Here is a 27,521-nt window from a genome sequence, read left to right as displayed (position 1 = left end):
AGAAGGAAGGCCAAAGTATGGGTGCTTCAGTACAACTTAGAAGGGGGAACAAAATAATCAGGTAGAGAGTGTAAGGGACTTGGGAAGAAGAGAGGAGGAAAGAGGAAAAACAGTGGGGAAAGATCAGGTGTGGGATGAGACAGGGAGGTGTAGAGGGTCAGAAAATTGAACAGAGGTGTGTATCAATGGGGGATGAGGAACTGGGAGTAGCCAACAGAAAGTCTCAAATGCCAGAAACCAAGAGGTTCTCAGTACCCAACTGGGGTGTTATTGCCTGAAATAACCAACAAAAGGGAGAGAGAACTTATAGAGATCATATTCAGAGGTTAGGTACGGCCCCATGTTGAGGTTTGGGGCCACCCATCCTTCTCAAAATTTTAACCCAGAATTTTTCCTGTCTAAAAAAATACAGGAACAAAGAGTGGTGTAGAGACTGAAGGAAAGGCCATCCAGAGACTGCCCCACCTGGGGACCCATCCCATCTGCACCCATCAAACCCAGTCACTATTGCTGATACCAAGAAGTGCTTGCTGACGGGAGCCTGATATAAATGTCTCTTGAGAGGCTGGGTAAGAGCCTTACAGATACAGATGTGGATGCTCATAGCCAACCACGTGCCTGAGCAGGCCGACTTCATTGAAGGAGTTAGGGGAAGGACTGAAAGAGCTGAAAGGGTTTGCAAACCCATAAGAAGAAGCACAGTATCAACCAACCAGACCCCCCAGAGCTCCCAAGGGCCTGAACCACCAACCAAAGAGTACACATGGAGTGACCCATGGCTCCAACTGAATATGTAACAGAGGATGGCCTTGTCTGGCATCAAAGAGAGGGGAGGCCTTTGGTTCTGTGAAGGCTTGATGCCCCACCCAGCATAGGGGAATGCTAGGGTGGTGGGCGGGAATGGTCATGTGTGTGGAAGAGGCCCTTGTGGAGGTAGGTGGGACAGGTTATGGGATGGGGCCTCTTGGAGAGAAACCGATGAAGGGGGAAAACATTTGAAATGTAAATAAGCAAAATAACTAATAAGAACTTAAAAGAAAAATAAAGTCATTTCCTTTTATTTTTGACCGTCTACGAACACAGTTCAGGCAAGTCTGTATTTACATATGATGTTTGCAAGGAAGGATACATGCTGCTGGTCTCAGTCACCAGATGGCTTGGAGGTGCGTTGATTGACTTCTTTGAATGGCATTTTTCGGAGATAGCACTTAAAAATTATGTCCAAATAACTGACCACAAATGTTAAGCTGGGCAGTCCTGATGGCGCTCTCCTTTCTACGTTGCCTACACTCCAGACTTCCTCTCAGAACTCAGTGGGTTTTTCATAAGGGTTACCATTTGTACAAACCTCATTACACTTTTGGCTGCTGATCAAACTGCACACTACAGGAGTCTTGCTCTGTTAACTTAATGAAACTTGAAACTGAAAGGTCCTTTTCAGAGTACAACCCTGAAAATTGCATGGCACGTTACAACACCGCTAAGCCATATATTTGACTTCAGATTAACCTACCATTTTAGGGATCAAAAATCCATCAATGGCAGTTGATGAGAGAGTTCAAAGAATGTGATACTTTCTTACAGTTAAAAAAAAGGTTCATATTATTGAAAGGAACAGTAAAATGTTACTTCTTTCACTCGTCTAATCTTTAAACCCTTCAGAGACCTGAGAAAGATGTATTATAACATGAATGAAATATGTATCAATTAAAATGATAGACCTACACGTTACCTAGGAGGTCACCTTACTAGGTTCCTAAATATGAGACTCAGCTCTTTGTTCTAGGGTCTGAAACCCAACACCTGTACCCCACACTTTACTCCCAGCACTGGAGAGGAGGAAATGAGCAGATTCCTGAGGTTCCCTGGCCAGGGAGTCAAACTTACTCAGCAAGATCCCTGCCAATGAAAGAACCTTTCCCAAAAAAATGGAAAGACAGTACCTGAAGTTGTCCTATGGCCTATGTTCATACCTGCACACACACACACACACACACACACACACACACACACACACACACACACAGACAGACAGACACACACACACAAACAAACAAACACACACACACACACACACACACACACACTACAAATGACTTTATTTTCGCTCTTCTGTATGTTTTCAATAGTAAGATCTTAGCGTTTACTATTTTATTACTTAATATTCTAATGTCAGACATATTCTGTAAAATAAAACAAAGTTTCTCTACTTTAATGAGGTTTTTGTTTTTATGGCCATGGTGATTCACCTAAGCAATTTAAGATGTGTTTAAAAAATGTATTGTATTATTGGAGCCATGGATCCCCTTTATCACTTTTAGAGGAGACTGGAGTTAATATTTGTAAGATAGTTATTCATACTTTGTAATAAAATATCACTCTTCACATTTGTCCAGTTCATAACTCTAGCCATTGCTTCACTTGGAATCTTTGGGATGAAAAACTACTTCACATTTATTTGATGGGTTAGACTCAATACCACAATATCAAGCTAACCCCGAACTCTGCCTCCTTTGGTACATGTGACATTATGCCTTGAAAATCACTGACCAGATTCCAGGAGTGTCAAAGACAGTCCTCAGCCCCTCCTCTCCTCTAAAGGGACTGGTTAGGATGGTGAGATTGGCATTAGCTCTCCAGGCCTTGGGAAGCTGTTCCACAAAATGCATCACCTGTTTCCTGCTTCAGCCTGAAATCTCATTGCAGCTGAGTGGCCTGAGGAGTCATGGCTTTCTTATCTCTTCACCTCCCATCACAGCTGTCTGCATGGTAATTGCCTGATGTCAGCCTCTGGATGTCACCTATTTTATTGTTCCTCTGACTCAACTATATTCTCCCTCCTTTTGTGATCTAATTTTATTTTTGTATCCTGATTGTTCTATCTCTGCTGCCTTGGGTTCTTAACCTTAAAATCAGCTGCACCCTCTGTGAGTCAGCCCAACCCCTACCTCTGCTTTCAGATTCTCTCCATATGATCCCACTCAACCTGCTTTCTTATGTTCCAGCTCAACACCTCCATCCTTTCTAACACCCTCCCTGGGGTTTACTGGCTAAGCTATCTAGCCAAATTGATTTGCTGCAGGTTCAATGGGAGAGCTTGTCTTAAAACCTAAGATAGAGTAACAACTGAGAAAGATATCTAAGGAGAACCTCTGGCCTCCACATGCATACATGTATAGACACGCATGAACACACAGAGAGAAGGGGGAGGGCAGGGAGAGAGAGAGGGATAGGGAAATATCAGGCTGATAGTACAGGTCAGGGATAGAGTACTTGCCTAGAACACAGGCCCCAGATTTTATCTCCAGCTCTAAAAACAATAATGATAATTATAAGACATAAATATTAAGTTAACAAAAAGACTAGTAAGTTTAGTGATTTTTCTTAACATTTTGCGAAAAGTTTAATTAGAGTTGTACACTTGTATTTACATGTCTTCTAACATCATAAATACATATGTACTGTAATCAAGCATCTTGTAGGGGTATTTTAATTATTAAACATTACATAAAATTACTCTCCAGCAATCATTAGCCAGGTACTTTCAGTTTTTCTAACTATAACATGTTCATCTGCATGCATGATCCTTATATTACTCTTTTGCAATCTCCAACAGTATCTAGTCTGACCTGTACTTCTTTCCCAAAACGCTGAAGTCATACAACTTCTTTACCTACTACCATGGTTCTCCATGAGTCATCAGATAAAGCACATGGTGACTGTAGAAGTGCAAATCCTAATTCCAGTAAGATAAGTCACTCATAACAATTAGAAAGCACATTGCACCCAAAGCTAAAGAAATCTACCACTTCACCTGGGTCAAAAAAAAAAAAAAAAAAAAAAAATGCTTGGGCTGGAGAAATGGCTCAGTGGTTAAAAGCACTTCCAGAGGTCCTGAGTTCAGTTCCCAGCAAACACATGGTGGCTCACAACCATCTGAAATGGGGTCTGATACCTTCTGGTGTATCAGTGACAGTATGCTTATATACATCAAAAATAATTAAACAAATTTTTAAAAATTATTTTTATTTCATTTGAATATTGTTTTCATTGGAGATCTGAAAGGGTCTGCAACCCCATGGGAAGAACAAAATTATTGACTAACCAAACAGACCATAGCTCCCAGGGACTAAAACACCAACCAATGAGTTCGAATGTAGAGACCAATGGCTTCAGGTACACATGCAGCAGAGGATATCATTGTCTGGCATTAATGAGAGGAAAGGACTTTGATCCAGTGAAGGCTCATTTTCCCAGTGTAGGGGAATGTCAAGGTGGAGAGGGTGGTTGGGAGAGGGAGCACCTTCATGGAGGCAATGGTGAGGGGGTGGAGTTGGGGAAGAGGGGATAATATCTGAAATGTAAATACAGAGAATATCCAATAAAAAAGAAAAAATAGATCTCTCTGAAGGATTGGAAGTTATAAAAGTTAGACAATACTAAGATATACGTGGTAACTGAAGCCCTGTCACATCGTATTTACAAGAGACACTCAGTATATCTCATTAAAGGTAAAGGTCATTATTAGGGAGGCAAGACAAGTGTGGCTTTGCATGGGCTTCTTACAAAATCACTGTTTTCTAATCAAGGTTGATTGTTGAAATCAAAGGTCTTTTTGTAGTATACATGGCAAGGGTTGGGGAGGAGATTACAAAATGTATTACAAATGTATACAAGAGCATTGAGGAGAGAAGGCAAACCTCATAAATATGGGCAACATTAAGTGGAAGCTTTTGTTTATCCCTCCAGGGCTGATAGAATTTCTAAGTGTAAGACCAAAAGTGTACTCTTGAGTTTTATGCATCTTATCAGGCATTCTGTGCAACACACATGCCTGTAATAGTGCTCTTAGCTGAGCATCAACATTTAATGTCTTCAACTCTTACTAAAATTGTAATATGACTAAACAGTGTCCTAGTACTTTAAACATATGGATGGGAAAGAACATAAGGACCACACAATCTAAGTAGTAATTTTACAGATGGAAAAACTAAAACTGAATAAGGTGAATCAACATCTCATATCTCACCTAGACAACTGCTTCTCAACTTCTTGGGCATTGTCTTTTTAATGGGAGGAAGCAGCTATGTTTTTGTGATTTGCTTCCACAGTGTGAAGGCCATGTCTACATGTGATTTCCTTTTGTTCCTTTAGCCTGTTGTGTTGGATAAATTTACATTGTTTCCAGAATGGCAAAATGCCAAGACTTTGCATTTTTCTGATGGATGTCACAGCATCAACCATTTATTCAACCACTGAATGTGCCAGACCTTGTGCTATATACTTCATTCATGTATTTTCATCTTGCCTTCACAATGACCTTGTGTGGATACTTCTGGCCCCATTCTGCAATGGAGGAGAATGACATTCATGAAATGCATGCTATCGCCTAAATAGTGTAAGAAGGAGGTGATAAAATGCAACATTTAAATACAGGCAGTCTAATGACTAAGGTTTTTATGTGCTTCCTCCATCACCAAATGTCTGTGTGATGGTCCTGGGATAAAAGATGGAAGACAAGTCAAAGAAAAGCCAAACCGTGGAAATAATCGTGAACAGTCTAAGTGGTACATACACATTTGCTTCAAAAAACTAATTTAGAGTCAACCTTAAATTTGTCCATGATATTCTCAGTTTTGTTTCCATTTGGCAGAAGGGGAATAGAGAAATATACTAACACCACAGGCTCTCATTATATAGTCTCTAGGACCAATTGTAGAAAGTACTGATGATCTTGAGAAAGCCTGGATATCAATTTGGGCATATTACCTTATTGAAATAATGTACCCTAATTTGTATATTAAGCCTAGTCTGCTAGCATAGGCAGTTTTGACTTTAAAATTAAGATTATATATATGTATGTATGTATATATATATATATGTGTGTGTGTGTGTGTGTGTGTGTGTGTGTGTGTGTATGAATGTTTTGCTTCCATGTATATCTACACACCATATGCAGGCAGTACCCAAGGAGGCCAGAACAGGAAATCAGATTCTATGGGACTGGAGTTACAGAAGTGTAAGCTTCCATGTGGGTGCTGGGAATCACAGGGTTCAGAAGAGCAGCCAATGTTCTCCTCCATTCTCCAGCCTCACAACAATGGTGTGTGTGTGTGTGTGTGTGTGTGTGTGTGTGTGTGTGTGTGTGTGTATGTGTGTTCTGTCCCTATGTTTGTTTTGCTTTGCTTTTTTTGTAACAAGTTCTGAAACCCCAAAAGGTTAGGGAATAGTACCTACAAATTGTTGGTGACCCTGAAATGCAAACACTATTTTGAGTGTGAGAATTTCCTTTGACATGGCCTAATTTCCTAGTTTCAAAGAATGAATTCCACTCTAATGAACACTGAGTCTCTACTTTTCACACAATCTGGGATACAGACAGGATAATAGCTAAGCAGCCATTTTGAGTTGAGTAATGATAATGAATTTCAGTTCACTTCTGCTGGGGCTGAACCTAACAATATACCCAAGAAAGATAATGATATTTGCTCATCATCTTTCACACTGCTATTCAAGGTCACCATGAGAAATAATGCCATCAGACGGATGGGTTCCATTATTTCTGGCCCTGAAATTTGTCAGAAGTCCCCCATTAATCTCCATATTTTACAGTTTTTTGGGAATATTGTTTCTTTCTAAAATTCATGGGCAACTACTGGCGTTAGACTATTATGAGAATCCCACTGCCCTTTCTCTCTACTAATGTATGTGAGGCAGGGAAATACCTCAATAATGGAACTGTGTCCTTATGGGAGGGGAAATCAGAGTGGTTAGAGGCTCTCAATTAGAATAAAACTTATGTCTGGGCTAAATTAAGTAATGAGTAATGCCAACTGTCAATTTTTAGTCCGTCTTTTAATTCTGTATGTCAATTATGAGAGAGGGGTGGGAGAATGCTTCAAGATATTCAAACATAAACACTGATAGTCACATTTTGTTTTTTGTTTTGTCGGTTTATTTAAGACAAAGTCTCACAATATAACTTTCTGTAGCCTAGAACTTGATATGTAAACCAGACTGGACTAGAACTCACAGAGATGACCTGATCTACACAAATGCTGAGATTAATAGTGTGTACCATTATACCCAGCTAACACTGGTGATCTTAATTTTTTTTGTTTTTATCAAGACAATGGAACTATCTCTGTAGACCAGGTTAGCCTCAGACTCATAGATCTGCCTTCCTCTTCCTCCCAAGTACTGGAAGCAAAGGTGTGTGTTACTACCATGCGGCCCTTAATGCTACTCTCATTCTGTTAACAGAAACAGCTCTTGCCAGCCCTAATTTGTCACTAGAGTCCTTTCCTGTATGAAAGTAGAACTCCTGATACAACACATATTTCAAGCAAAAACTTAGAAATATGGTAGTATAAGAATTTCAACTGCAAGATATTAACCAGATATATTAGCGTGCAAATCCATATTAGTGACTATGACATGAAGAGCAATGAATCCCTCAGAGTCTGCAATGTGAACGTCTCATCTCTTTCTGGCATAGTGTGTGCTACTTTGTCAGTCAAGAAATCTTCATTCTTATGAATTTACCGTGAATAAAAGAAATTGCTGACATCTGGGTGATTTCTTCTCACGCAAAGAAAGTGCATGTATGAATATATGTGATTCATGTACATATATGTAATATACTTAAGAATGTATATATGTAACAACTTTTACTCTGTGACCATATATACCATTTAATATATTTCCCTCAAGTTTATAACCACTAAGAAAATAATTAGAAGGGAGTTACGGACAGAGAGAACATAAAGAAATAAAAATAATAGCATATTCTACTCTACGCTTGAGAGGACACATGAGGAAACCTGCCTCAGGGATACGTTGTTGGTAAGATCTTTCAATCTTGAATTTACAAAATTGAACTATAGAGTTTCATATCAGGAATTTTATGTGGAAGGAGAGATGACTCCATGGTTAAAAGCACCTGCTGCTCTTGCAGAGGACCTGGGTTCATTGCCCAGTACCCACAAGGTAGCTCACACTGTCTTTACGGTTTCATGAGATCCAATGCCTTATCCTAATCTCTGTGTGCATCAGATACACAAATTCACAGATATACATGTAGGCAAACACTCACCACATATAACTCGAATTACATATAGTTGTATGGTGTCATGTGAGTGCTGGACACCAAACTCAGGTCCTCCAAAAGAGCCACATATATTCTTAACCACTGATCCATCTCTCCAACCTGATAAATAACTTTTATATAGAACATATTTGAACTGTTGAGCACATCTGTTACTTTCTTGTTTCTAAGTGTGTTTAAAATTACAATACTTGAAAGAAGATGTAGAAGTGTCCACTGACTGAATAGAGGAAAGAAAGTAACAACCTACCTCCCAGCAAAGGAAAAGCACCAAAGACATGGTTCATCAACACTATATAGCCCTTGAGGAGTTGGAGATTCTGTTCTCCATGAGTCAAGACAGGCATAAATATATAAACAGATTTTAAAAAATTACCCAAAATCTACACACTTAAGAGGGTAGTTATTAGTTATGCAAAAGCTAAATCAATTTTGGACATAGATTGTCGTTATTTGCAAAACCATAGTCATGTTAGAATACCTGTGTGACGGAAACGTACAGAGTGGACGAAGAAAAGGTATGTGGTTATGGTGATGGCAGGGGAAACCGGAGAGCATAAAATTTTAGTTACTTCAATAAATGCTAAGACTTCATAGTGTTGGCCTACTAGAAATGTAAAAATGGATCAAATGTGTTGATGTGATACAAGAAACTATGATGCTGAAAGATGAACCTATAGAAAAAAACACTTCAATATGGAAGGATCCATACCCCAAGGAATAGAAGCAAAAATGTTATGCTAGCAAAAAGCTCCTGTGCTAATTGGTCTTGTAGAGGTGACTGGATTAGCATAGTAATGAGACACACATCTAGGCCTGTCTGTGAGTCTGTTTTAGAAGAAAATTTTATCAGAAGGTCTCTGGCCTAGTCAATGGTTCAACCCACCAGTTGATTCAAACTTCGAATAGGCTGCCAGGAGGTGGTAGAGTGAAGGATCGAACCTTCTAGAAAGAAGCTGATATTTGGCCCATTTCCTTGGTGGGCATGCCTTGTTCTAGCCACTTTTCTCTTTGCCTCCTGGCTACCATGAAGGAAGCAGCTTTTTCCTCCCATACCCTTCTTGTATGAATTTTTTTAACCTGTCATAAGCATAAATACAGTACAATAAACTGTCCGTGGAGTGGAACAATGAGCCAAAGTTACTCTGATTTGAAATGGTTTTCTCTGATAATGGCTATAGCAACAAAAATGGCAACCTGCAGAATATGGGGATACATTTGCCAAAATTCATCTGGCAAAAGGAGCTAAATACACTCAACAAGAAAGCAATGGTAATTATCTGAGTAGATCGTTGTCAAAGAAGGAAATGCAAGTTGCCAGCTATATGGTGAAAGAGCTAAATATTATTAGCAGTAGGGGTAGTGCAAAGTGGAACTACATGGAGATGCTGTGCTATGGGATCATAGAAGGGCAATTGTAGAAAATAGATGTCACAGAGCTGGAGAAGGGGAAATGTCAGAAATGTAATTAGCACAGTCATCATGAAGAACATAATGGAATGTCCTCAGAATATTAAATGTAAGCCTGCCATATTGTCCAGAGAGCCTATTTCTGGGCATATCTCCACAAGAAATAAGATAAGAACACCAACAAACTACCTATTTTAGTGCCACTCAAATAATTGATTAAGATATAAAAATCAGCTTAGGTGGCCATCAATAGATGAACAAATAAAAATTGTGTGTGTGTGTGTGTGTGTGTGTGTGTGTGTGTGTGTGTGTGTAAATCCTGCAATGTGGCAGAACAGGTGGAACTGTAAAACATACATTAAGTGAAATAAACTAGACACACAAGGGTAAGCACCACTTGATGCTCTCATATGCAGAAGCTTAAGAAAAGGGTGAATTGAAAGTAGGCTAGTGATGTCTGGAGACTGAGAACCAGACAAGAGTTGACAGTAAGGATTTGGCTGGATTCCTTCAGTGTACATTGCAGGTCTGTATAGTAATATCACACTGAATTCCTTAAACATGTACAATTTACATGTTAATAATAAACAGTAACACCAACCAAATACCACTTTTAAAAGCTATTTATAAATATTAAGTGAATCATGGCTAAAACTGCAAAAGTTGAACACCACTCACTTGTAAGTAAGACTGGAACAAGGTAGGATACATAAGGAAGAAGAAAATGTCTCACTTGATTAAAACCAAGAGAAATTCTGGGGAGATTTAGCTTAGTAGCTAAAAGCACGTGCCACAGAAGCCTGACATCCTGAGTTCAGATCTTTAGAATCCATAAAACAGCCCAATATCAAAAATCCCAGTGCTACCACCAAGATGTAGTTGACTGCCTCAGACACCTCAGTGGAAATTCTTAGTCCAGTGAGCTTGACCTACACAGCTTCACAGAGACCTGGTCTCAAGGGGCAAGCTGAGAACTAACACTGCAAGTTTGACCTCTGACCATCACAAGCATACCCACATGCACACATAAAACTTACAAACATACTCTAATACTCATATGTCACAGGTTTCACACACATACACACATGCCAACAACAGCAACAACAAAAATTAAATATAAGAAATTCTGCAATTTCTCTTAAATTGCAGAAAAACTTGAGATATTGTTGTGGAAGCAAGTGTGTGTGTGTGTGTGTGTGTGTGTGTGCCAATGGAGGTTGAGTTTTACTTTTTATAGACATCAACAAGTCACCAGAAAAGTTTGTTTTAAAGGTTTCTTTATTTTTATTTATATGAATACACTGTAGCTGTCTTCAGACACACCAGAAGAGGGCATCAGATCACATTACAGATGTTGTGAGCCACCATGTGTTTACTGGGAATTGAACTCGGGAACCTTAGAAGAGCAATCTTGCTGAGCCATCTCTCCAGCCCCAGAAAGTTCATTAAAGGAAGTACTATTTCGTTCACTTCTGTAATTTCTAGGGATTATGGTGCCTGGCTATCATGGATGCCTTAAAAGTAGCCGTTGGAAAAAACATAGGAGACTGCAGACATACTACTTAGTAAAGCATTGCTGGATTGATTGGCTATGGGTGGGGAGGAAGGAAGTTCTAAGGAACACTCAACTTGCAAAAGGCCAAATGTAACCAGGAGCCGTGCCAAACATTCACATTCTTAGGAAGCTAAAACCAGTGCAAAGCCATGTTAAACTACTAATAAACGGAAATAGAATAAAATACAGTCATGGCGATGTATTTTTTCATTCAGTTAGTATACCCGGAGAGGAGCATGTGAACTCAGAATGTTATACTGGTGGATAATGTGATATTTTAACATAGATAAAGGCCAGTGGTTGTTATATGGATAGATCTAATTCTTATTATTAGGCTGGGTTCAGCCCAAAAAATAATATGAGTCCTTGAGTGTTCATGTATATGGGTGAATATCCAGGAGATCCAGGACACAATGAGAAGACCAAACCTAAGGACTATAGGAATAGAAGGGGGCAAAGACTCCCAACTCAAAAGCACATTAAATATCTTCAACAAAATCATAGGAAAAAAAAAAATCTTCTCTAGCCTTAAAAACGAGATGACCATGAACATACAAGAAGCCTTCAGAACTCCAAATAGATTAGACCAGAAAAGAAACTCCTCCCAACACATAATAGTCAAAGCACTGAATATTCAAAACAAAGAAAGAATTCTAAAAGCTGTAAGAAAAAAAGGATAAGTGACATACAAAAGCAGACCAATCAGAATTACAACAGCCTTCTCAACAGAGATGATGAAAGCTAGACAGACGTCATACAGACCCTAAGAGAACACAAATGCCATCCCAGGTTACTATATCCAACAAAACTCTCAATCACCGTAGAAGGAGAAACTAAGATATTCCAGGAAAAAAGTAAATTTACACAATATCTGTCTACAAACAGCCCTACCAAGGAAAATAGATGGAAAAACACAACACAAGGAAGGAAACTACACCTTCCCCCCCCCCAAAAAAAAACCTCCAAACTCTCATGGACTAAAACACCAACCTTTGTGCACACATTGAGAGACCTATTTAGCTAGTTGTGTATGTATCTGAAGATAGCAGTGTCTGGCATCAATGGAAAAAGAGGCTTTTGGTCCAGGTAGGGTATGTTTTCCCATTGTAGGGGAATACCAAGGCAATGGAGTGGAGAGGGTAATTAGGAGGAAGTGGACCTTTGTGAAGGCAAATGAAGATGGAGGGGGGATGGGAGCAGGGCAGAGGGAAAGGGATAACATCTCAAATGTAATACAGAGTATCTAATAAAAATGAGTAAAATAGCAATGGCTTCATGAAATTCACAGGCAAATGGATAGAACTAGAAAATATCATCCTGAGTGTGGTAACATAGGCACGAACAAACACACATGGTATGAACTCTCTGATAAGTGGATATTAGAAAAACATCTAAGAATACCCATAGACCATATAAAGCTCAACAAGAAGAATGGCCAAAGTGTGGGTGTCTCAGTCCAACTTAGAAGGGAGAACAAAATAATCACTGGAGGTAGAGGGTGGGAGGGAAATTCGAGAAAAAGAGGAGGGGGAAAAAAAAGGTGGGGCAGGATCTGGTGTGTGAAAAGACTGAGGGATGTACAGAGGGTCAGGAATTTGAACAGAGGTGTGTGGCAGTGTGGGATAGGGAACAGGGGGTAGCTACTAGCAAGTCCCAGATGCCAGGAAATCAAGAGGCTCCTAGAATGCAATAAGGATGACATTAGCTGAGGGGAGAGAAAACCTGCAGAGACCAAATCAAGAATAGGTATGGCCCCCAGTGTAGGGATGGGGCCACCCACCCTTCTCAAGGTTTTAACCCAGAAATTTTCCTGTCTAAAGGAATTACAGAGACAAAAAGTGGAGCAGAGACTGAAGGAAAAACCATCCAGAGACTGCCCCATCTGGGGAGCCACCCCATATGAGCCACCAAACCCAGTCACCATTTCTGATGCAAAGAAGTGCTTGCTGACAGGAGCCTGATATAGATGTCTCCTGAGAGGCTCAGATACAGATGTGGATGCTCACAGCCAACCATGGGACTGAGCAGAGGGACCTCAATGGAGAAGTAAGGGAAAGGATCTGAAGAGGTTTGTAACCTCACAGGAAGAAGAACAATATCAACCAACCAGACCCCCCAGAGCTCTCAGGGACTAAAACACCAACCAAAGAGTACACATGGATAGTGGATGGACCTATGGCTCCAGATGCATATGGAGAGGATGGCCTTGTTAGGCACCAATGGGAGGACAGGCCTTTGGTCCTATTAAAGCTAAGTGCCCCAAGTGTAGTGGAATGCTAGGGTGGTGAGGCAGGAGTGGGTGTGGATGGATGGGGGAACACCCTCATAGAAGCAGGGGAGAGGTGGCATAGGGGGTTTTCAGATGGGAAGTTGGGAAGGGGGTGGCATTTGAAATGTGAATAAATAAAATAAAGTTTAAAAATAAAAACAAAAAAGACACAGGTATAGCTCTGAATCTTTTTGCAATGTTAAAGAACTGTAAATAAAAATAATTCAAAAATGAAAATTGATTTTTTTAACTAAAAATGTAATTAATATAGAGAACCAGTACCAAGGAGTGGACCTGTTGCTAAGATAAGTTAGATAATGGTTCACAAGCCTCTGAAATTAATTTTTCAGAGAAATGTAAGGGAGTTGGGAATCACAGAATAGAAGAGCCCTCAAATGCCCCAGCAAATGTTTTAGGGGCATTCTGGAAGATCAGCATGCCAGGAAAGTTATGGACAATAGAGACCCTGCTATAGGGTTTAAAAACTCAAGAAGGGAACAAAAATTCAAATGGGAAGTAGTCAAGAAGTGATTTGTGTTATATTCTGCAAAGACTAAAGGTGTATTCTTCCCAGGACCTGAGAACTTGAATGAAGATGGGTTCAAATCAAAGGATTAAGTTCATTAGCAAAGGAAATCAAAGGCATCTGAGCCACGTTATGCTTTCTGTACACGGATGTCATCTGAGTCTGCAGTGAGAAATAGAGTCAAGCCAAGTAGAAAAAAACAACAAAAAGACTGACAGAGGCAGACAACTTTTGCTGCCAAAACAGCTGCAATAGTCACACAATTAAAATTTAATAGTAACCCTATTAAAAAACAATCCTGGGTTCTTCACTGGAATCAGGGAAGTGCACGCAGGGCAAAGCCTATCAAAGGCTTCTTCAAAGAGTAATTGGACCAAAGAAGAGTTAGAGATGAGCAGCCACATGGTTCCTTCAAAGGGTGTTTAGGCATGCAACCCAAGCTAATCTATGTGAAGGCATCCATGGATACAAACTCTATATGGTTACATTTCCATGTGAAATAGATCCTACTAAGTCATCTATTCCTTAACACTCATGTGAGCACAATTCTGTTTGGCCTAGTGACCTGAGCATCCGTCATCACCTTGCTCACATCCAATGACCTCAACTGTGCCTATTCTTTCTCCATTGCCCTACAATCACTTATATTCACGGGAACTCCTCTGGAATGACCATGTGCTCCTAATGACTTATGTGAACAAGCCCACAAAAAGTTGATATCCATTTTAGTTGTCTTCTGTTCATCCAAGGATTTGTGTAGATAGTCTATATTAAGAGAAGCCAACTGAACTCAAACAAAGAGACAAAAGAAAAAAAAAATGATTCCATCCATTAGCTAATGATTTGAGATAAGAACAATAGTAGAATTCTGTCTTTCTATCAGTTATCAAAAACATACAAAATAGAGCTGGCTTGTTGACCAACCAGCCATGAACAAATTTGGGTGGTGTTCTGGAGGCTTTTGCAATCAAAAGCTTTTGTGTCCTGGTTTGTAAAATGCTGACTTTCTCCATTTTCCCACTGTTATCTCTTCCTTTCCTGTTTGTTCATAAAATGTGAGTAAAGTTTGAGGTCATCTTTGGCATGGTTCTCAGCCACCCTGTGTGATGAATATTTGCAGGAAGTATATCAATAAATGCCCCTGTACTGACCTACAGAGGAGGAGGGAGAGACCTAGGGATTAGCTAAAATGCTGCTTAGCTCTTCCTTTCTTACTCTTCTACCTTCTTCCCCCTTTGTCCCTTCCCTCCCCATTCCCTTCCCCCCTCTCTTTCCACGTGCTTATGGATGGCCTCTATTCCTCTCCTTTACTATTCTCTCTCTCTCTCTCTGACACCAACCCCTTCTCTCTTTCTCAGTCCCCACTACACTCTTAACTTCACTCTCCATTCCCTGAATAAACTCTATTATATACTAATAAATAAAAAAATAAGTAAAAAAATAAAATGCTGCTGAACCTATAGCTCAAGAAGCCTTATATCTGGATTGCTTAGAAGCAAGAGGCAAGAGTGTCTGCACGAGCCTGTATTTATAAGTTGGGGAATAGAGGTTAAAGGATAGCTCTGCTAAGACATTGCCATTAAAAGTATCAGCATCAAGATAGTAGGCTCTGCCATCCTGAGAAAGAGGGGGGGGAGGGAGGAAGGGAGGGAGGGAAGGAGGGATGGATAGAGTGGGGGAGGGAGGGAGGGAAGGAGGGGGGAGAGAGGGAGAGAAGGAAGGGGAGGGAGGGAGGGAAGGGGGAAGGAGGGAGGGAAGAAGGGGGGAGGGAGGGAAGGAGGGGGGAGGGAGGGAGAGGAGGAATAGAATCTGGTAACATCTCAAATGTAAATACAGATTATCTAATAAAATAATGAGAAACTGGTACACATCTGTAGAGGGTGAGGGCAGCAGCAACAGAGTACACTGAAAGATGCCCACACAGCCCCACATTTTCATTGGTCTACCCTGCATCTCTCAGAACTGCTTCGTTCTCTTCTCTTGCTATCCTAACTAACGCAGGCTTGTAGTTCTTTAAATCGGAAGAAAAAAATGGAAAGAAGATTCAGAAGTGATTGAAGTGAACAATAAACTATAATGGAATTTCACTGAATATTGACCCATGAGCGCATGTTTCAAGCATAGTTCTTGAAAAGCTACTGGGTCGGTTTTTTTTCACACTTGTGTAAATTTAGCTCTACCACTGACAAGAAGGAGGAATTTTCCCAATAAGAACACAAGTGCATGTATATGTGCCTTTGCCCTATGTTCGGTCTTTATATCTATTATGTATGTGTTATGCCTGAGTTAAGTATATAGTGTGCAATACAATCCTTATCTATCATTTTTAATTTTTCTCATCATTTTTAATCTTTTCAGAAAGAGCCATGAAGACTTTATAAATGTTGCCATATGCCAAAATTATATTTGAGTGACAATGTTATGGTTCAGACTTAACTTCAACTATTTAATATGCTCTTTGGTATGCTGGCCAGGTATCTTATCCTTGCTATGAAAAACTTAGAAATTGTAGAATTTATTTCCCACAACTTTTAAAGTTGAAAAGTCCATAGCAATAGTCGTGGCAGATCTACTATCTGGTGAAGACTTATCTCTCTAGTTCCAAAGTGTCCATTGCTGAGATCTAACATAAAGCAAAGCAGAAAGGCAAATAGAGAAAATTACTACCATTAAACAAATGTATAAAAACACATAATACAACTCATGAGTACAAAGCCTTTGAAACTCGGTGACCTCCTCAAGCTACACCCGTCCATGACATTGTATTAAAGATTGAGCTTTCACATGAATTTAGAAAGGGGCACCATCGTTCAAGCCATAATACCAAGTAAGAATGTGTTTAAGGAAGGACAGATATTCCACCACGTTAATAGCAGAATTATTTATAATGGCCAGAACCTGAAAAGAACCCAAATGTCCTTCAACAGAGGAATGAATACAGAAAATGTGGTACATTTACTCAGTGGAATACTATTTAGCTGTTAAAAACAATGACTTCATGGAATTCTTAGGCAAATGGATGGAACTAGAAAGTATCAACCTGAGTGAGGAAACCCAATCACAAATAATTACACATGATATACATTCACTGGTAAGTGGATATTAAATTAGCCCAAAAACTCAGAATACCCAAGATAGAATTTGCAGACCATAAGGAGATCAAGAATAAGGAAGACCAAAATGTGAATGCATCAGTCCTTCTCAGAAGGGAGAACAAAATACTCACGGGAAGAAATACACAAACAAAGAGTAGAGCAGAGATTGAAAGAAAGGCCATCCAGAGACTTCCCCACCTGGGGATTCATCTCATATACAGCCACCAAACCCAAACCCAGTCACTATTGCTGATGCCAAGAAGTACTTGTTGACAGGAGCCTGGTGTGAATGTCTCCTGAGAAGTTCAGCCAGAGCCTTACAGATATAGATGTGGAGGCTCACAGCCAACCATTGGACTGAGTATAGGGACCCCAATGGGGTAGTTAAAGAAAGGACTGAAGGAGCTGAAGGGGTTTGCAACCCCATAGGAAGAACAATATCAACCAACCTGACCCCCCATAGTCCCCAGGGACTAAACCACCAACCAAGGAATGCACATGGGGGACCATGGCTCCAGCCACATATATAGCAGAGGATGGCATTGTCTGCCATCAATAGAATGAGAAGCTCTTGGTCCTGTGAAGGCTCGTTTTTGGAATGTAGGGGAATGTCAGGGTGCTGAGGTAGGAGTGGGTGGGTGGGTGGGGGAGCACCCTCATAGAAGCAGGGGAAGAGGGGATGGGAGAGGGTGGAACTGGGAAAGGGGATAACATTTAAAATGTAAATATGTAAACTATCCAATAAAACAAGATTTTTAAAAAGAATGTGTTCAAGGAGCCCTGATCCATTTTTAGCTTATGGAGACTGCTTCACATAGCCTCAAATCAGAAGTTTGTGTCCAGACATAAAATATAAGTCACACTTTGTTAGTTCTGCAGAGCTGTTGCAGGTCTTAGCTCTGAGCTGTGCAGGGTGTGAGGCTGCTGCCTGGAGAATTACTCCACAGATCTCAAAGAAGGGAGCCTGAATCCAACCCCAGAGTGCTATTTCTATCTCTGACCTACTTAGTGAAGGAAGAGGGTGGGGTGGAAATGAATGGAAATAATTTTGGTTCTACAGGAGCTGTGTTTAATTTACCTAGTTTCATGTGAAGATGTGACTAGCCTCTAGCTGGGGGCTCATTTTCTCACTGACCAACATTTCAAAAATTACAATATTTAAAAGATGTTATCTGAAATCACTCATTTATTAAACACTGACTAAGTATTCTTGTGCTAATTTTAGAAATGTTTACTACAGTTGTTTGGCTATTTTGGCTTGCCTCATTACAATATTGTTTTTATCAAATAGACATTCATTGCCTTCCATTCTCTGAAAGTTTCTTGTTCAGCGTGAGTTCTTGTGCACTGACCTTTGAAGTGATTCATAATTAAACTAACTGAGTGCTATTCCCTTATTTTCCAACCTCAGAGTTAACCAATAACTGCTAGAATAGTCTGTGACCTATAAAAAAATGCTAAAAACTTTATAATCATTAAAGAACAGTGTGCTTTCCTGCAACCACATTAAACATTAATTGTCCTGGCCTAAGAGAAATCAAATGACAAGGATAACGTTTTTCCTGTACATGACTGTATAGCCTGAGTCTTAAACTATGTGCTAAAGCTAATGACTTATTGATTACATTTCACATGTGTTCACCAAGCACAGGCATCCTTCTTGGAACAGAGGTACATTCAGAAAACTGAGTTGGCACTGGAGGAAGATGGGAAATTTTCTAGAACAAGGCAACCGGTGGACATTTCGGGAAAGGAATGGAAGTAATATATGCAAGAAGATGGAAATAGCTCTGCTTGGTGTTAGGGTCTAAAATCAGCATATGTGCTTCGGGAAGACTATGCAGAAAGCAGATGAGAAGTAATCCACAAACCATGTGGCCACGTGTGATGCCGTTTCAATCAATTTATGCCTTTACCCCAGAGCCATGCGATGGGTAGTCAGTAGGATAGGAAGTTCACTTGAGTTGTTTAAGAGAGTAATAGTCTAATAATAAATGAAAAAAGAAAAAAGTAAAGTCAATAACCAATGACACAACATGGAGACTAGTTAGATGTCACCCATGACTTTGGCAAGAGCACTTTCATTCACTCAATAACAGAAATCTGATGATCAATAGAAATACAACTACTTGTTGGAGATGAGACAGAAGCAGTGACAATGAGCTGTGTTTTCTAAGACCTAAGAAAGAAGAAAAAATCCATAACAATAAGATGCTCAGGCTCCAGGCTTCAAGATGTGAACCAAATAACACATATGAGCACAATATTACACACACACACATGCCACAGCTGATCTCCAATATCAGAGTGGGTATCTGCTGGTTTTTGGATGATCAACAAAACAGAAACAGAGGAGTGAATGACAGTCCAGTTTTCATGGGTATCTTTGTCAGGGTTTCCTGCACAAATATTATGACCAAAAAGCAAGTTGGGGAGGAAAGGGTTTATTCAGCTGACACTGTCCATATTGCTGTTCATCACCAAAGGAAGTCAGGACTGGGACTTAAGCAGGTCAGGAAGCAGGAACTGATGCAGAGACCATGGAGGGATGTAACTTACTGGCTTGCTTCCTCTGGTTTGCTCAGCTTGCTTTCTTGTAGAATGCAGGACTACCAGGCCAGGGATGGTACCACCCAAAATGGGCCCTCCCACACTTGATCACTAATAAAAAACAAAACAAAAAACAAAACAAAAAACCCTTACAACTAGATCTCATAGAGACATTTCTTCAAGGGAGGCTCTGCTCTCCTATCTCAAGGATAAATCCAGCTTGTGTCAAGTTGACACACAAAACCAGCCAGTATGAACAGGTTTGTGGTTGTGACAAAGCATTTAATTAATTGAGAAAAAGAAGCCAGTAAAAGCAATCCTGCCACAGTGAGGACCTAAGTTATTTTTCTGTGTGCAGTTATGGATTTGGTGAGCCGCTTTCACATGGGAAAGGAACCCAGGGAGTTGACTTGCTGCATAGTGCTAAGGAGACACAGCTCTAATGTTCCATTAAATCACATCCTGTCTTCAACCTGGAGCACATGTTCACAAACTTCCCATAGGTGCAGTAACTTCAAATTATGATTACAAAGCCTAGACCCATCTTGGAAGCCAAATTGTGTGCAGAGTCAATATTAAATTTTGGAGAGGTATTTTTATTGAAAAACAATGGAAAATAGGTTGAGCAAAAACAGACACCATGCATGATAGGTAGGCAAAGGATCAATAAACAGATAATAATAGGTAAACAATTGATAAATAGTAGTGATAGGTAAATGATCAACAAATAGGTAATGATTGCTTGGTGTATGACACATATCCAGAAATATAGGCATAATAGAAATGTGGAAATTTATGTTAAAATTCAAAAATTAAAAACACAAAAGATTCAATTCTCTCTAAACAAAAACACAATGTGAGAACAAATTAATATCTTAAAGTATAGAGCTGGAGAATTCCAACATAAAGAAAATTGCCTTTAAATCTTCAAAACTTCACTTGTTTTCTTTTCTATCACTGTCTTCCCTAGGATCTCTAGTTTGCAAGGAACAGAAGCTCAGTAGTTATTTCAGAGAGTTGTGTAGAAAGACAGGTAGAAAACAAGACAAAGTTCTTGAAGGAAAAAAAATAAAGCATGGGGATCTAACACTCAGTGTGTTAGATAATGCACTGGTCTCATTCCTTATTACATGTAATGCTGAATATTTCTGTAGGCTTATCCAGTAACCTACAGACTATCAAACAGTTACTATTATATCAGTGTTCTTACTTAGTTAGTTTTCCTGCCAAACATGTATAGAAAACCCTGATTAAGAACGCAGGTTTGACAAGGCTGTGCATTTCTGCAGAGGTATAGCATGCCACAGATAGCGTCATAAACTCAAATGCCAATGGTTTTATCCTCAAATGAACTGCAGTAAGTTTCCCAAATCACTCCTTGGAATTTGCAATTGCTAAGAAATGGAATTTTAATTAAATGAAGAATCTAGTACTGTGTGCTACACTAGAATCAAAATCACAAAATTTTAACTTAGTGTTAGGTTTACATGAATGCGAAAATGGAAAAAATGAAGTAAAGAAAACTAACATTTTTGAGAACTTATAGTTTATATTAGACAAGGTTACTTTAGCATGGAAGTTAGGAATTAAAACAACCCAATAAATAATTGGCATATTTCACATTTAAGGGCTTTAAAGCAATTTTCTCAGGGAATGAGTTTATAGTATACAGAGAAGCTTGCACTTCAAACAGCCTGATAAACCAGCATAGTAAGCAAGTGCAATATGATTCCCAATACAGTTCAAAATGCACCATCTAGTCTTGTAATTTTAATTTATTATGCAAGTGTTTACATAATAATGGATGTAAGGTGAGTTCATAATGTATACTATCAGCTACTTTTATTTCAAGTTTTATGTGTATTCTGTTTTTGTTTGTGTAGGTGCACATGTATGTATATGTGTGTTTACGTGGGTGTGCACACACCTGTGGAAGTCATAAGAGTATCTCAGTGTCTTTGCTTCCCCAGTGCTGAGATTACAAGTGTGATTTGCCATGCCTGGGTGTGTCTTGAACATCTGGAGATTGAACATAATGAGCTTTACTGATTGCAAACCAAGCAATCAATCTTCTACAGTTCTTATTACAATCTTTTGATCGATATTCTTGGCCAAATATCTTGGCAATGAGGTGAGTGCTAAGGTTTTGAATGCTGTAGATTACTGGACAAACTCTGGGCCAACATAGATCAGAGATTATCAGACTACGCAGGCTATGGGATACATTATTCTAGAAATGGTTATCCACTTGTTACCTAAGAGTGCTAAGAAACTTTCATTCCTTTTTACGTGTGTGTGTATTTATTTATGTTATATGCCTGGGTGGGTTTGCTGGTTCCTCCAGAGACCGGAAGACCAGTGAGACGAGAGTTAAGGATGGCGGTGAGATGCCACTGGGTATTGGAAATGGAACATGGATCCTCGGAAAGAGCACCCAGTGCCCTTAACTGCTGAGCCTTTTCTCCAGCCCTTCTAGGTGCTCCTAGATGTGTCCCTAAGCTGGCCAGTACCTCCCATTCACCTGTGTCACCCGTTCACTGCATCACTGTCAACAGGATAAATGGTGGCAGATTTGTCAAGCTCCACATATACTTTTTGAAAGAAACTCCATAATATTCATGTGATCTATAGATTGAAATATGTAATTTTATAAATGTAATAATTTATAATTAAACAGTTAACATTTTATTATAAATCAGGCAATACTTTTTTTTTGTCCATAAAAAATTAAAATAAAAACCCAGTGGGTTGAGCCTCATGAATCAAAGACTATCTCTTGCCAAACTTGACACCCACTCTAAATAAATCAAAGCTTTGATGGCAAGATAAAAACATTTGAAGATTTGTGATCACTTACCCATAAGCAAATTTATCTTCCTCTTCAGGAGGGTAAAACTAATACTAAACCTCATTTGAAAATCCCCGAAGGTTTTACTCAGACACCACCCGTCTTCTTCAAATGAAAAGCTGGAAGACTCAGAATGAATACATCAAAACATCTGGTTTTCATTTCCTTGAAAATGTACATTAATTCCTTTTAAGTTCAGGAAAAGGTCTTTTGTGAAAGGCTAAGAGTGATATCAAGCCAAAAATGTGTATCTCATGGGATTGTGATATGAGGCCCTGGTTTCCCACGTGCACATATACAAACAATATTGTGAATGTGCCTCATTTCCTAGAAGTGACCTATTAAGAATCAAAAGAATCTGGAAGCCTTGAGAGAGTTGGGGTATAATGACTAGTAGTTTTTAAATCCTCTACTATCTACGAGTAACTTAGAGAAGAGAGCTCCCTTAAGGTGAGAAATCATTGAGCAGCAAGGTCTTAGCCTTGGCTTCTCCCTCTACAGTCAGGACCACAACCCTTCAGCAGACTCCAATGGTTTCCCTAGTCTACAGGATCCAGCATCAAGTAGCCCCTAGTCACATTTAACTTCTTGGGTGAACTGCTTGATGCCTCAGATGGGTACCATGCGCAAGCAGCATGTAGCAAACTGTCTTGTGGATCTGATGAGGACAGTGGGATCCCAAGGATCAGAAGGCTTTTGTACAACGTCAGGCTGTAGATGATCTTGATGGACCCTTGTGCATGACTCATGAGCTTGGTGAGATTTCCGCAGTAGATAAAAGAATACAAATTTTAGAAGCTCTTTGCTAAATGAGGAGTGTTTGACTTTGAAGTCATGCTTGACAATTCGATTTCTATTCTCTCACAACCAGAAGTGCTGGGCTGCACCCTAAAAATAAAACCAAAAGCCTATAAAACCCTCCATCACTTTCACATCAGTTCAAACTATTGTCATGCTGCACGCCAGGTCTTCTAATTGTTTTCTCATTCCTTGCTTTGTTTCCATCCTTGCCACATTGTAGTCTGTTTTGAAAGACCACAGAATGATGCCTTAAAGCTCAGACAGTTCCATGTCTTTGCTAAAAATCCCCCTCCGGCCTTCATCTCAGAATTAAAGATAAGTCCGGTAGGTGAGCTATTCAGGTGTAGACAGTCAGACCACATCTCTTGCTCTGACACCATCACCTCACGTCGGTCAGTTTTCTAACCATGCCAGGGATATTTGGCTCTTCTGCTACAACCACCTTACACTCTTGCTTCCTAGAACACAGGGACACCATAGACTATGCCTTTCCAGGGAAGCCTTATGTTAAATGTACAACTTCTAATACTGTGACAATTGGAAGATGGGTCGGGGAAATGTAGCTAGAATTTTAATCACTCACAAGAGCAGGTTTCTCATAGCATGGTAAGCACCCATATAAAAAGAGGTGGAGAAACTGGACCCTTTCTCTCTAGCCCTGTGGAGAATGAGGATAAAACCAAGACAGTGATTTACAAACCAGAGAAAGAAAATCTGTCAGAAACGGGATCTGCTGGTTTCATGTTCTTGGCATTCTCTGTTTTCAAAACGATAGGAAACATTCTGTGGTGGCTTGGCCTGATGCTGCTTGTATACTAATGGTAATTCTAGTTTCTCAGGACCTGGTTGCCCCAGAGATAAGAGCTGCAGGTAGACCTAAGTGACACTATGTGACCTTTTCCCTACATTATTTATGATAGGAGAATAAAGATGCTGACAGCCAATGACTAGACAAAAGAGACATAGTCAGGGGTAAGGGTTCCGGGGCTTGAGAGTCAGGGGAGAGCTATGAGATAAAAAGGTGAAGGAGGAGAGAGAGACCGTGCATGGTTAGGAGTCAAGACAACATGGCCCCTGAGGGGGAATGTGGCCAGTTGGAGTTAAGAGCAGCCTAAACAAAACAATGAAATTAGTAAGTCAGGGGTTATCAATAGAATAGTAGATTTTAATAGCATAGAGGGTGGGTATCTGCCCAGTCTTATGCTGTTCATTTAAGTCTTATTATAAATAATAAAAGTGTGTGTCTTTATCCAAGAACTACATGGTCAAAGGCAGGGTAGAAACCCCAGATTGGGATTAAATAAATTCTACAAAACATTGTTTTTGAAATAACCTTTCTTACAGCAACCTAGGCTGGCAAAGAAAGCTTTCATGTTATTTTTCACGTTTTATTAATTTTCTATGTCTCTACACCAAATTAGAAGGCTCATTTTAAAATGTAATTTTCTTTTTCTTGTTTCTTACTATATTCGCTGGACATATGCACTAATATTTTAATAGAGACTCATAATAATTTAATAGAGACTGGCATAGATCCATATGACAGAGTGTAATGAATTCTTTCATGGTGAATAGGAGGCTAGATAAGCCTTCAAAGTTCTGTTGGAGGAAGAAAGATTTTTTACGTTTAAGCTATTTTCCTTTCCCTCCAGTGTTTACTTCCCTTAATTTGAATGAAGAGAAACCGGTCCAGTGCAGTGTCTGGTTTTGGGTTTGGTTTTAACAAAATATCTTTCCATCTAGTAATACACATGTTTTTTAGCCACACTTCAAAAACGGTGATGCATAGAGTACCACATCTGGGAAAGGGTTTTAGGATGCACCTACTCTAGCAGCCTGAAGACTCTTCTGATATTGTAAATCAAGAAACACAATTAGCCCATGATGTGGTCCATTGTAGGGTCAGCTTCCTACCACAAAACTGAGCTGTTTGATTTTTGTTTTGGTTTGGTTTTTGCAGTTCTCTGAACACATAAAGCCAATAAAAAAACAGTTTTCTCAGTTAATTTTTTTCCTCTAAATTTTTCTCTTTCACTTTTAGCATTATTACCACATATCAATTCATAAGCACTAAAGAATATCCAAGCAAAGAACAAAGAGATGGAAACAGAGAAACCCAGAAATGTTTACTGTAATGCTGAATTAATCATAGACGTGTGAGAAGGGTTATGATTACATTTTCTCAATATCTAAGTTTATTTTCTACTAATGCAATTCTATTTGATGTTAAGTTAATATCCACATGACATTCTATGAAGACATTGTCTTTAATGTATGATATCTGGAGAACAAAATTCTATTTGCTGCTTCTCTGGTCCCTTTTTACACCCCAGAAAGAGCAACATATATTCAACAACTTATACCCAAAAGAAACACACATTTTTTTTAATTTTAGTTTTATTTAATTTGCTTTTACTTATTTATTTTACTTATTTACTTTACATTCTACTCACTGCCCTCCTCCTGGTCACTCCCTCCATAATTCATCCCCCATTCCTTCCTCCCCTCTCCTCTGAGCAGGTGGGTTGGTGCCTCCTGGGTATCCCCCTATCCTGCTACATCAAGTCTCTGTGAGGCTAAGCACATTCTCTCCCACTGAGGCCAGACAAGGTAGCTCAGCTAAACAAACATATCCTAGGCATAGGCAACAACATTTGGGATAGCTCCCACTCTACTTGTTCAGCATTCACATGAAGACCAGGCTGCACATCTGCTACACATGTTCAGGGAGGCCTAGACCCAGCCCGTGTATGATCTTTGGTTGGTGATCTAGTCTATGAGAGCTCCAAGGGTTCAGGTTAGTTAGCTATTGGCCTTCCTGTGGAATTACTATCCCCTTTGGGGCCCACAATCCTTCCTTCTATTCTTCCATGAGTCTCCAAGCTCCACCCACTGTCTGGATGTTTCTCTATCTGTCTGAGTCAACTACTGGGTGGAGCCTCTGAGAGTACAGCCATGCTAAACTATTATCATTAATAGTGTCAGGGACTGGTGCTTGCCCATGGGATGGGTCTCAAGTTAGACTGGTTATTGGTTAGCCATTCCCTCATTTTCTGCTCCATTCCTGTGTTTCGTGAGAAACACACTTTTCAAAGTCACATTGCTGATTGTAAATATGGGTAAGTTGAAAGTGTCTCTTTGCTGACCCACTTTATTTCAAATATCCAGGGTTCAGATTATTTTATTTTTAAGTTCTAGTCGTATGTTTTAGTATGTAAGGAATACTTAATGAAAGTCAATTTGTTGAAGAATACAACTTCCCTGCCATCCAGTTCTTTCTATTGTAGCAAACAGGCTCATTTTTCAGATCTCTGTAAACTTTCCAGAATTATTTAGAGCATTATACTCTCAACTTACAGGCAGTGACTGCTTTGGAGTTTGAAGGAACCATTCCCAGGGGTTGCACATCAAATATCCTGTATATCAGATATTTATACTGCAACCCATAACAGTAGCAAGATTACGGTTATGAGGTAGCAATGAAATGATTTTATAATTAGGAATCACCAAACATGAGGAACTGTACTAAAGGGTCTCAGTAATAGTACAGGTGAGAGCCATTAATTTAGAGAGATAGAGCCAAAGGGAGGTATAGATGTCATAGGTTAGATTGGAATAGGTATATGGAAGATGAGAGGAACATACATTCACACATGCTGTGATCTGAGAATTCAGGGATTTTAAAGACATGAATCAAACCTCAATAAACTTTAAAAAAAGAAAAAGAAAAAAAACTCTCACATGATCTCTATTAAAACTCAAATATACAGCTAAATTTAATGAAGAGCTCAATACAGGATTTGAAAACTGAAATTGGTAAAGATAAAAATATTGACCAAACATTAAACTGAAATGTAGCCGGTTTTCAAAACCTCGGTCACCCAATTAGATAACTCAAAGGAAAGCTTACCAGGAGAGTACATCAAGTAAAAGACGAAATATCAGAACCTGATGGTACAGCAGAGAAACTCTAGCAGTCAAGCATAGAATATTTTTTTAAATAATTACTTTTTTGGTTTGTTTTATGTGTCCTGTGCTTTACCTGCACATGTGATTTTGTATCATGTGCATTTATAGAGACCACAGAGACCAGAAGAGGGCATGAGATCTCCTGAAACTCCCTAGAGATGGTTGCAAGCTGCCATGTGGGTTCTGGAGAGCAAACCTGGATCTTCTAGAAGCACTCTTAACCACTGAGCCATCTCTCCAAGCCTGAAAACATATATATATAAACACACAAAATGAATATGCAGGATCATTAGGATACTATTAAAATACTGAATCTTTGAATTGTAGGCTTAGAAGAAGAATCTCAAGTCAGTGGTATAAGCCATACCTACAACAGGAGCAGAGGAGAACA

The sequence above is a fragment of the Micromys minutus genome (genome assembly GCF_963924665.1).
Source record: "Micromys minutus genome assembly, chromosome: 20".
In the NCBI taxonomy this organism is placed as follows: Eukaryota; Metazoa; Chordata; class Mammalia; order Rodentia; family Muridae; genus Micromys; species Micromys minutus.
Note: the sequence above shows the minus strand (reverse complement) of the source record.